General features: G+C 36.4%; 1 long non-coding RNA gene across 2 annotated transcripts; it reads left to right on the top strand.

Moving 5' to 3' along the window:
• Positions 1-2206: 2206 nt before the first annotated feature.
• On the top strand, positions 2207-10211 carry LOC136225437 (uncharacterized). Of its 2 annotated transcripts, none has more exons than XR_010687070.1 (4): positions 2207-2572; positions 9070-9159; positions 9480-9609; positions 10150-10211. It is a non-coding gene; the product is annotated as an uncharacterized lncRNA (long non-coding RNA). The 2 variants fall into 2 exon arrangements; XR_010687071.1 differs by lacking the exon at positions 10150-10211 and adding an exon at positions 9913-10014.
• The last annotated feature ends 406 nt before the right edge of the window (positions 10212-10617 follow it).

The raw sequence follows: 10617 nt of genomic DNA, 5'->3' as shown, positions 1-10617 counted from the left end.
TAAAGTTGTCCTCTTTTCTCACTTATAAAACAAACGGATACAAAATATAAAATAGTCCCTATATTAATTTAAAATGTATAATTAAGTACAAGAGCTGTAATTTGTCCCTAGCTATTTGTACTTGAAACTCCTTTTTTTTTTGTAGTGAATGTTAGATGTGATTAACCAAAAAACAAAACGAACACATAAAAATATACAAACTGTAAAACTAGAAATTAAAGGAAAGAGTTAGACAAATATGAGGCATGTATTAGCCGTTTCCTTAAGACAGATGTCGTCGCTATTGACGATCGTCTCCCAGAATACAACATATTACGCAAGAGAACTCAAACCGTGTGCAGGCTCGTTATTACCGGAGTAGGAAAACAAGAACATTGTGAACAGACAAAGATATTACCATGAAATGCGTGGTACTTTGATCCACATAAGTTCCATCTTTTTTCTTATGAGTACCATCATAAAAGCTGAGTCTATCGGGTGTGTGTGACCCAACTCATTTGCCTACAAATAACATTTTCATCGTTGATGCCAACATCTCCAACACAAGATCAACGCAAGAGGGAAGGTGCCTCACACGCCGTGTGCCAATAGTCACACAGCATGTGAGACTCGAGCTATAGAAGATTTGTGAGGTTTATTCTCACATGGCGTGTCACCAGGGACACGCTATGTGGCAAGTTGGCTGAGTCCCTGTATTGAAAATCTATATTAACATGGCGTGTGAGCTTGGTAGGAAGGGCGCGTTGCTGCCGCATGTGGGCACTATAAGAAAATTGCTTTTTGGCAACAAGTTTTGGCAACAACAGAAGAAGGCGTTGCTAAAAATGGACTTTAGCAACGACAATTTTCGTGTCGTTACCAAAGGTTGTTGCTGTAAATTTCTTACATTTGGGGGAAAAAGGTGACAGCTTTAGCAACAATAGCTTCGTTGCTGTAAATGAAAGTCTTTATAGCAACAACTGTATGTTGTTGTTGTAAATAAAAATATTTACAGCAACAACGACATGTCGTTATTGTAAATGGAAGTATTTACAACCACGACTGCATGTCGTTGCTGTAAATGAAAGCATTTACAACAACGACTGCATGTGGTTGCTATAAATGAAAGCTTTTACCACAACAATTATATATGGTTGCTGGAAATAAAAGATTTACAGCAACGACTGTATGCTGTTGCGTGAAAGTTAAATATTTTGGCAACACAAAAGGTCGTTGCAAATGAAATTTATTAAACTAATTAATTAAAAATAAATAAATACATATCTTTTATAATATAAAATAAATTATTATTTAAAATCATATAATTTGAAATTGAATCATAAAATATATAATATACTATTTTATTTTATTAATATTTTATAGATATTTAAAATATATTTTATTTTAATTTTTTTTTACTATTTAAGTTTAAATATACACATCTTCTAAAAAAACAAATTTTTTTTATAGACCTAAAAAAATAAATTTAAATACACACATAATAAATTTAGTTACATAATTCAAATTAAATATAAATTATATAATTCACTACAAGAAAAATGAGTATTAATATGCAAAATTTAATAAGGGTATAAAATACACTTATTAAAAATATATATAATAAGGATAAAATCTTTGCTTACTTTTTTTATTAAATGTTACTAACATTTCTCCGTATTAATTAACTCTAAATTAAAATATTTTTATTCTTATTTATTTACTAAAATTAAAACCCTTAATAATTGTATTAGAAAAAATTAAATACTTATTAATTATAATTATAACAAATAGGGTTAAGGTGCAAAAATACCCCTAACGTTTTGGGTCATGAGCAATTTTACCCCTAACGTTTAAAATGGTGTAACTTTACCCCTAACGTTAGAAGCCAAGAGCAATTTTACCCCTAACGTTAATAAATTGGGTTAATTTGAGAAGTAATTCATGAAACTGTCTTCTCGGGCATGAATCTTGTCATCTACACTTCATACGTTTTATAATAGTGTTTGAAATTGACCCAATTTATCAACATTAGGGGAAAAATTGCTCTTCGCTTCCAACGTTAGGTGTAAAATTACACCATTTTAGACGTTAGGGGTAAAATTGATGCTGACCCAAAACGTTAGGGGTATTTTTGCACCTTAACCCTAACAAATAAGACACTTTATTAAAACTTTTGTTTTTACCGCGGCACACAATAATATTTCCCTCCTCCAAATTTCGTTTCCCCCTAAAACTCAACTCTCGTGCTCTGCAAAAGTTATGCTCCAAAGTTTCAAACTAAAACCTAATTGAAATTGTAATTTCAAACCACATATGGTGCTTTACAAAATCAAATTTCGTTTCCCCTAAAACTCAAATCTCGTGCTCTGCAACAGTTATGCTCCAAAGTTTTGAACTAAAACCTAATTGAAATTGTAATTTCAAACCCACATCTGGTGCTTTACGAAATTGTTCCTCTGAAATTCACAACCTCTGCTCAATTATTCTCCATCCCTAATTCACCTGTGCGAGCTGGTTGTCACGACATCGAGTACCACTCAAGGCAGGCCACCATATCATCTCCGATAGCCATCATTTGAAGCTGGAGAAACAGGTAGTTCTTGAAACCCTTTCAACGACTTTGGTAGTTCTCTGTTTTGATTCCAAATTTGTTGTTTATCTTAAAAATTAGAAAGAATATCTCCTTTATTTATGTTTCCTCTCACTTTGATTCCTCTAGGGTTTCCATTGCTCTTGGTTTGCTTGATGAATTTGGGGTTTTTTTGAGTATTTTTCTGGGTCATTGATGCAATTCCTGCAAAATGGTTTCCAACCTTTTGAATTTCAACTTGATTTCTAGGCATTATTTTTTCTTTTCTTTGTGTTCTCTGTAGATGAATATGTTGTTTGCGTAAGAACAATGTTAGGCCACCTTGCACCCTGAAGTTATGTAAAGGCTGCACGTTTAATTTCATTCTCTTTTAACTGAACTGTTTTGGGAGTATAGTAAACTGAGGATGGGTTTTCACTTGTCTGTTTATTTGATATGGGAGTATAGTAAACTGAGGCTGCATAGCTCCTGATGAGGCTTAGTGATGAGGCTTAGTGTAGTAGTTGCTTCTTTTCCCTTTTGGAAATTTTGGCCCTTTCTTTTATGGGTTACTTCATTTTTTGAGGTTCTTGAAGCTGAATTGAAATAGATGCAGGTTTATCCACAAGTTGTTGTTGGGAATAAACGCGAAAATTTATTCCGTAAAAATATTGACGAGCAAAATAATCAATTAAAAATGACACCGATAATTTAACGTGGTTCATCGTTGCAGGCTAGTCCACGATCAAGCTTGAGAGTGAATTCTTCCACTATAAAATAGTAGGCGTACAAAGAAGGTGTTCTCTAGAAACTTTCTAGAGTTACAATGAGATAAAACCAAAATAGTAGCACTCAGGTGTTTCCCGAAAAACCCCAAAACAATTATCTTTACTATTTTGTCTCTCCCCGAAAATAATTAAACTACCCTCAAATTACTAACTCTCAAATAAAGCTCTCAACTCTCAATTGCCTCACTCTCAATTTCGAGCTTCACTCCCTCACCTGGATTTCTAATCCCTCAAATCCAAATATAAAATCTCCTTGGCTTTTATAAGCCAAGGAGGAGACAAGGCCAGCAACAATTGTTGCTGGCAATTAATGCAAGCAACAATTGTTGCTTGGCAGCCATAGTTGACCACCGAAATTTCGGTGGTCAACTTCAATAATTGGATCACCAATGTTGGTGATCCAATTTTCATTAATTACAATTTTTTTAATATATATAAATTACATAAATCAGTCTCTAATTAATACAAATTATAAAATAATCCCTTATTAATCGAGACTTCACAACAATTCTCCCCCTCCTGATTATATGATGGCTTTTGTTACCCATGCAGCCATTCGACAGTATTCGAACTTCTCCCTTGGTAAGATCTTCGTTAACATGTCTGATCCATTTTCATCTGTATGGATCTTCTCAAGCTGTAATAACTTCATCTCTAGCACATCCCTGATCCAATGATATCTCACATCAATATGCTTTGATCTGGAATGGAAAGAGGAATTCTTTCCAAGGTGAATAGCACTCTAACTGTCACAAAATAACTGATATTTTTTCTGACAGAAGCCAAGTTCATTAAAGAACTTCTTCATCCATAATAGCTCTTTACACGCTTCCGTTGCTGCAATGAATTCTGCTTCAGTCGTAGAAAGTGCGACACATTTTTGTAATCTTGACTGCCATGACACAGCTCCCCCTACAAATGTAATCAAGTACCCTGATGTAGACTTCCTTGTGTCAGCATCACCAGCCATATCTGCATCTGTGTAGCCAACTAACACTGGTTCGGTATCTCCAAAACATGAACACATTTTTGAAGTACCACGAAGATACCTGAATATCCATTTAACAGCTTCCCAATGTTCCTTTCCTGGATTTGAAAGGAATCTACTTACGACACCAACTGCATGTGCAATATATGGTCGTGTGCATACCATGGCGTACATTAGACTTCCAACTGCTGAAGCATACGGGACTCTACTCATGTCTTCCTTCTCTTTATTAGTAGAAGGGCTATGCTTGGCACTGAGTTTAAAATGATTAGCAAGAGGACAACTAACCATTTTAGCTTTATCCATCTTAAACCTTTGAAGTACTTTCTCAATGTACTTCTCTTGCGACAACCATGTCTTCTTGGCGCTTCTATCTCGAATGATTCTCATGCCAAGAATTTGTTTTGCTGGCCCCAAGTCTTTCATGGCAAAAGACTTGCTCAACTGTTTCTTCAGATTGTTAATTCTGGAGATGTTCCTGCCAACAATCAACATATCATCCACATAGAGCAATAAAATAATGAAATCATCATCAGAGAATTTTTGAACGAAGACGTAGTGATCTGAAGTAGTCTTCTTGTAACCTTGCTCCCCCATAACTGACTCGAACTTCTTGTACCACTGCCTTGGTGCCTGCTTTAAGCCATAGAGACTCTTCTTTAGCTTGCAAACATAATCCTCTTTTCCTTTCTTCTTAAAACCCTCTGGTTGCTCCATGTATATTTCTTCTTCCAAATCGCCATGTAGGAAGGCAGTCTTCACATCCATTTGCTCAACCTCCAGGTTCTAACTTGCTGCTAACCCAGCACAGTACGAATGGATGTCATCTTCACCATCGGTGAGAAAATCTCATCAAAGTCGATGCCTTTTCTTTGACTGTATCCCTTCACAACCAATCTGGCTTTGAATCTTGGCTGTGAGCTAGCTTCTTCGTTCTTGATTCTGAACACCCATCTGTTCTTCAAAGCCTTCTTGCCTTCAGGAAACTTCACCAGCTCAAAAGTTTTATTCTCATGCAAGGATTTCATCTCATCTTGCATGGCCTCGAACCATTTTTGCTTATGTTCATCATCCATGGCTTCTTCAAAGCTTTCTGGTTCTCCCCCGTCAGTCACTAGGACATAATCGTTTGGAGAATATTTGGTAGAACGTTGAATAACTCTACCGGATCTTGTTCGAACTGGGAACATTTTGCAACTGGTGGTTGATGGTGAACTTCTTCATCAGCATCAACTAGTTCATTCTGAATGGGAGCGTCTTGAGCAACTATCTCTGGTTGGTCAATTTGAATTTCTTCTCCAACCTGTCTTGGCACCGTAGTTGGAGGTACTAACTGAAGGCTTGGTGAGCTAGTTTCAGGTCCAGAAGCATCTTTTCCAGACTTCTCAATGTCTTCAATTGTCTGGTCTTCCATAAAGACTGCATCACGGCTTCTGATTAACTTCTTATGGACTGGATCAAAGAACATATAGCCAAATTCATCTTGGGCATAACCAATGATTACGCACTCTTTGGTTTTGACATCAAGCTTGGATCTTTCATCCTTGGGAATGTGGACAAAAGCTTTACAACTGAACACTCGCAGATGTTTATAGGAACAGTCTTTTCCAGACCACACCTTTTCTGGAACATCGTAATCCAGCGGGACAGATGGTGAAAGATTCAGAATATAAGCTGCTGTGACTAGAGCTTCACCCCAGAACTCCTTTGGCAACTTTGAATGTGAAAGCAAGCATCTGACTCTCTCCATTAAAGTTCTGTTCATCCTTTCAGCCAAGCCGTTCAACTGCGGTGTTTTTGGAGGAGTTTGTTGATGTCGAATACCATGCTCCTTGCAGTACACATTAAATGGACCAGTGTACTCTCCACCATTGTCTGTCTGAATGCATTTCAGCTTCTTGCCAGTTTTTCTCTCAACCTGGGCTACAAAATGCTTGAAAACATATAAGACTTGATCTTTTGATTTTAGAGTGTATACCCATGTTTTTCTAGAGTGGTCATCTATGAAAGTCACAAAATAATGAGCATCATCAAGTGACTTTGGAAATGGACCACATAGATCTGAGTGTACCAGATCTAATATATTTTCCACTCTAGAAGGAGAGGAACTCTTGAAAGCAACTCTGTTTTGTTTTTCGGCCAGACAGTTAGCACATTTATTTAAATTAACATGATCCAATCCGGTCAGAATATTTTTCTTGGCCAATTTTTTCATGCCTTTCTCGGGCATGTGTGCGAGGCGTCTATGCAACAATTTAATTGCATTTTCATTCTCCACGGCGTTGATCGCTTCTTGGGAGAGCTTTGTATGTATAAGATACAGCCTTGAATATTTTCTGCCTCTTGCAACCACCATCGAACCTTTGGTGAGCTTCCATTGGCCATTACGGAAGGTATTACAGAAGCCTTCTTCATCAAGCTTGTCTACGGAGATCAGATTCAGGCGCATATCTGGAACATGCCTGACATCTTTCAATACTAACTTCATGCCATTCTCAGCTTCTAGGTGAACGTCACCTTTTCCCACAACTTTGGAGAAGTTGTCATTTCCCATCCTTACAACACCAAAATCTCCTGGTGTGTAAGATGAGAAAAATTCCCTTCGAGGTGTGGCATGAATAGTAGCACCACTATCAATCACCCAACTAGTCTCCTGGGTTACAAGATTGATAATATCAGCATCGTAGATAATATTGAACTAACATTTGTTCGTTCGTCATCGGTACTGTCATCTCTCTTCTCTTCCTTGCCTTTGCTTTTCTCTTGCTTGAGCTTCCTGCAGAATCTTCTGATGTGGCCTTTTTTCTTGCAGTGATGACATTCAACATTGGCATACTTGTTGGATTTTCCCCTGCTCTTGCCTCTGCCTTTGGACCCTCTAGCTTCGCTCCTTCCTCTAGAATTTACAACCAAAACATCTGATTGTGATGTAGAGGCTCCTTGCATCCTGCGCCGCATCTCTTCATTTAAAATTCCACTTTTGACAAACTCCATGGAAATTTTGCCATCTGGTGCTGAGTTTGAAAGTGAAATTCTTAGAGTCTCCCATGACTCCGGTAAGGAAGCCAGTGTAAGTAAAGCAGTGAGCTCATTTTCAATTTTAAGCCCCATACTGGAGAGTTGATCCACGATCCCCTGGAACTCGTTCAAGTGGTCTGCGAGAGAAGTACCGTCTCGATATTTCAGTTGAATCAACTTGGTCAAATAAAATAATTTGTTGTTGCCAGTCTTTGAGGTGTACAAATCTTCGAGCTTATTCCACAACGTTCGTGCATGAGTTTCGCTAGCAATGTGATTATACACATTATCGTCAACAAACTGTCGGATAAATCCGCAGACTTGCTCATGCTCGAAACCCCAGTCTCCATCCGACTTGCCATCGGGCTTGTCTGTCCCGAACATCGGAAGATGCATCTTCGTCACATATAGAAGATCCTTCATTTTGCTTCTCCATATGTGGTAGTTTGAGCCATTTAGACTGACGATTTTGCTTGTCAATTTTGCCTCCATGTTGACTAGGCTCTGATACCAGTTGTTGGGAATAAACGCGAAAATTTATTCCGTAAAAATATTGACGAGCAAAATAATCAATTAAAAATGACACCGATAATTTAACGTGGTTCACCGTTGCAGGCTAGTCCACGATCAAGCTCGAGAGTGAATTCTTCCACTATAAAATAGTAGGCGTACAAAGAGGGTGTTCTCTAGAAACTTTCTAGAGTTACAATGAGATAAAACCAAAATAGTAGCACTCAGGTGTTTCCCGAAAAAACCCCAAAACAATTATCTTTACTATTATGTCTCTCCCCGAAAATAATTAAACTACCCTCAAATTACTAACTCTCAAATCTCAATTGCCTCACTCTCAATTTCGAGCTTCACTCCCTCACCTGGATTTCTAATCCCTCAAATCCAAATATAAAACATCTCGTTGGCTTTTATAACCCAAGGAGGAGACAAGGCTAGCAACAATTGTTGCTGGCAATTAATGCAAGCAACAATTGTTGCTTGGCAGCCATAGTTGACCACCGAAATTTCGGTGGTCAATTTCAATAGTTGGATCACCAATGCCGGTGATCCAATTTTCATTAATTACAATTTTTTTTAATATATATAAATTACATAAATCAGTCCCTAATTAATACAAATTATGAAATAATCCGTCATTAATCGGGACTTCACAATAGTTGCTTACTAAAAAAAGGGTCTATTTGTATCTTTTAAAGGTAATGTTGTGTTCCTAATGGGCAAGTTTTCAATGTTTTTGAAGGTTGTTTATTGGTGTATCTTGAGCTTCTTGGATTGTGTTTTAAATCATCTTGGATTTATTGTAATGGGTTTGCTATCTGTCCTTTCTTCTTTGGACTATGTGAAATAAGGTTATAGACTAGAGATATTGCTTGTTGATGGATTAGATAAACGGTTTACTTATTGAATGAATCTTAGTTTTAAAACAGAATGGTGGTTTATTAGAACTTTAGGTGACTGCTTGGTCAATTACTTTCTTATTTTTGAACTTTAGTTGAGGAAGTGAAGATAATTCAGTTGCTCTTCTGTTTCATTAATCAGCTAATCAGAAATACTCTAGTAAATGAGTTTCACTATAATTTCATGGCAACTAATCATTATGTGTAGTTGTCTTTAAATTAAAAGTGTCTTAGCTTTTCGTGATTTGTGTACTTGTCTTTCTATTTTGTCATTTCCCATTTTTGAGCAGTTTTAAGTCTTTCTGTTGTGTGTTTTAGGGTGCTGCAAATAGAAATGTTGCATCTACTAACATGAACCGAGCAAGTAGTCGCTCTGGTTATGTATCTACGTGCATCATTGAAAGTAAGGTTAGTATTTAATAAATCTATCTCTCATTGGCTAATTTTCAAAATGGACTATTTTTCTCATTCAACTCGCTTAAACTGTTTTAGTTAACCCTCTTTAATTTCATGTGGCTGAACCACATACTCCACGCGTAATTAACATTGAAAGCAAGTTGAGGTAACCGAAACATTATTTGAAAAAAAATTGATGATTTTTATGACATGGAAAGTTTCTCTACATTATTTGAATCACCTCACTTCTGCAATTGAAAGGTACAATCTTTTTATTTCTTAAAAACAAATTATCTAATTGAGTTGTTAATTATTAATGTTTGATTTGGCAGATGGGATGGTAAAGGGTTTAGTGGGCATAACAAGATAATCTTCAATATAGTTGATGATCTTTTAAGAGAAGTGTCAGCAAAACATCTCCAACAACAAGGGAGCCATATAACCAATCATCTTCAATCCATTGTAGGCTTTCTCAATTCTTCTATCAAATTATCCAGAATTTTAATGTTTAATTTGTGACTTTTCTGCTATATTTTGAAGTGGTATGAAAAGTTTAATGCGTGGTTAATAGAAGCAAAGTGGATATATACCATTAACTAAAAAATATCTAGAAATAGGGATGTTAGCTATAGTTGCACCTCAGATACATCGTGCTTTGGATGATTTTGAGGGGATTGTTTCTGAATTGTTTTCGTAGTAGCAAATTCCCTTGTGATTTTTGGGATAAAAAATTTTAAAAACATTGAGCTAATTTTGGTTTTGTAGACTTGTGATCATGAACTTTGTGAGCTTATCCAATGGAAAGTCTCAACATGTTACAGAGACTCCAAGTTTACATTTCTGCTTCAGGTATTTTAAATTAGGGATAAAGTACTAAAACAGGCCTAAGGTTTTTGGGGAAGTGCCTATTTAGGCTCAACATTCAAAATAACACCAATATAGGCTTAACGTTTACAATATAATATCAATTTAGGCTTAATGTTTACACAGTGTATCACGCAGCGACACATCTGGGATGACTTACTCGGCAAGGTTGGCCGGGGAGAAGAGGTGCCAGAATTTTTTCACCCACTTAATTACTGTTTATGCCCTTACTTATTTACCATCTTGCCATGTAATCCTATTTCCTAAATCCCACTTAGCCATTTGTCCCCTACTTATCCTTATCCCTTCTTTGTGTTTGTGAAACCTCATTATTTGTAAAGATGAACAATTTTTTATCGAATCAAAATATTTAAGCTTCAATTGGAGTAAGATTTGACCTTTCTTGCGATTAACTCCTTGAAGTATAGTTTGAGAAGAAATTCTTTCATTGATTTACGATTGAAATCAACAAGTTCATGATTAATCTATTAATCATAACATTATAATCATAAGTAAAATAAATTAAAAGATACATGTTGGTGAAATACCAATGTACAAGGCCAGTCCTGGGCCTAGGCCAGGAGTGCCCTGGCCTGCTGTCCAAGG

Source organism: Euphorbia lathyris, chromosome 4, assembly GCF_963576675.1.
Source record: "Euphorbia lathyris chromosome 4, ddEupLath1.1, whole genome shotgun sequence".
Lineage (NCBI taxonomy): Eukaryota > Viridiplantae > Streptophyta > Magnoliopsida > Malpighiales > Euphorbiaceae > Euphorbia > Euphorbia lathyris.
The sequence above is the reverse complement of the archived record's forward strand: the minus strand, read 5'-3'. Positions and strand labels throughout refer to the sequence as shown.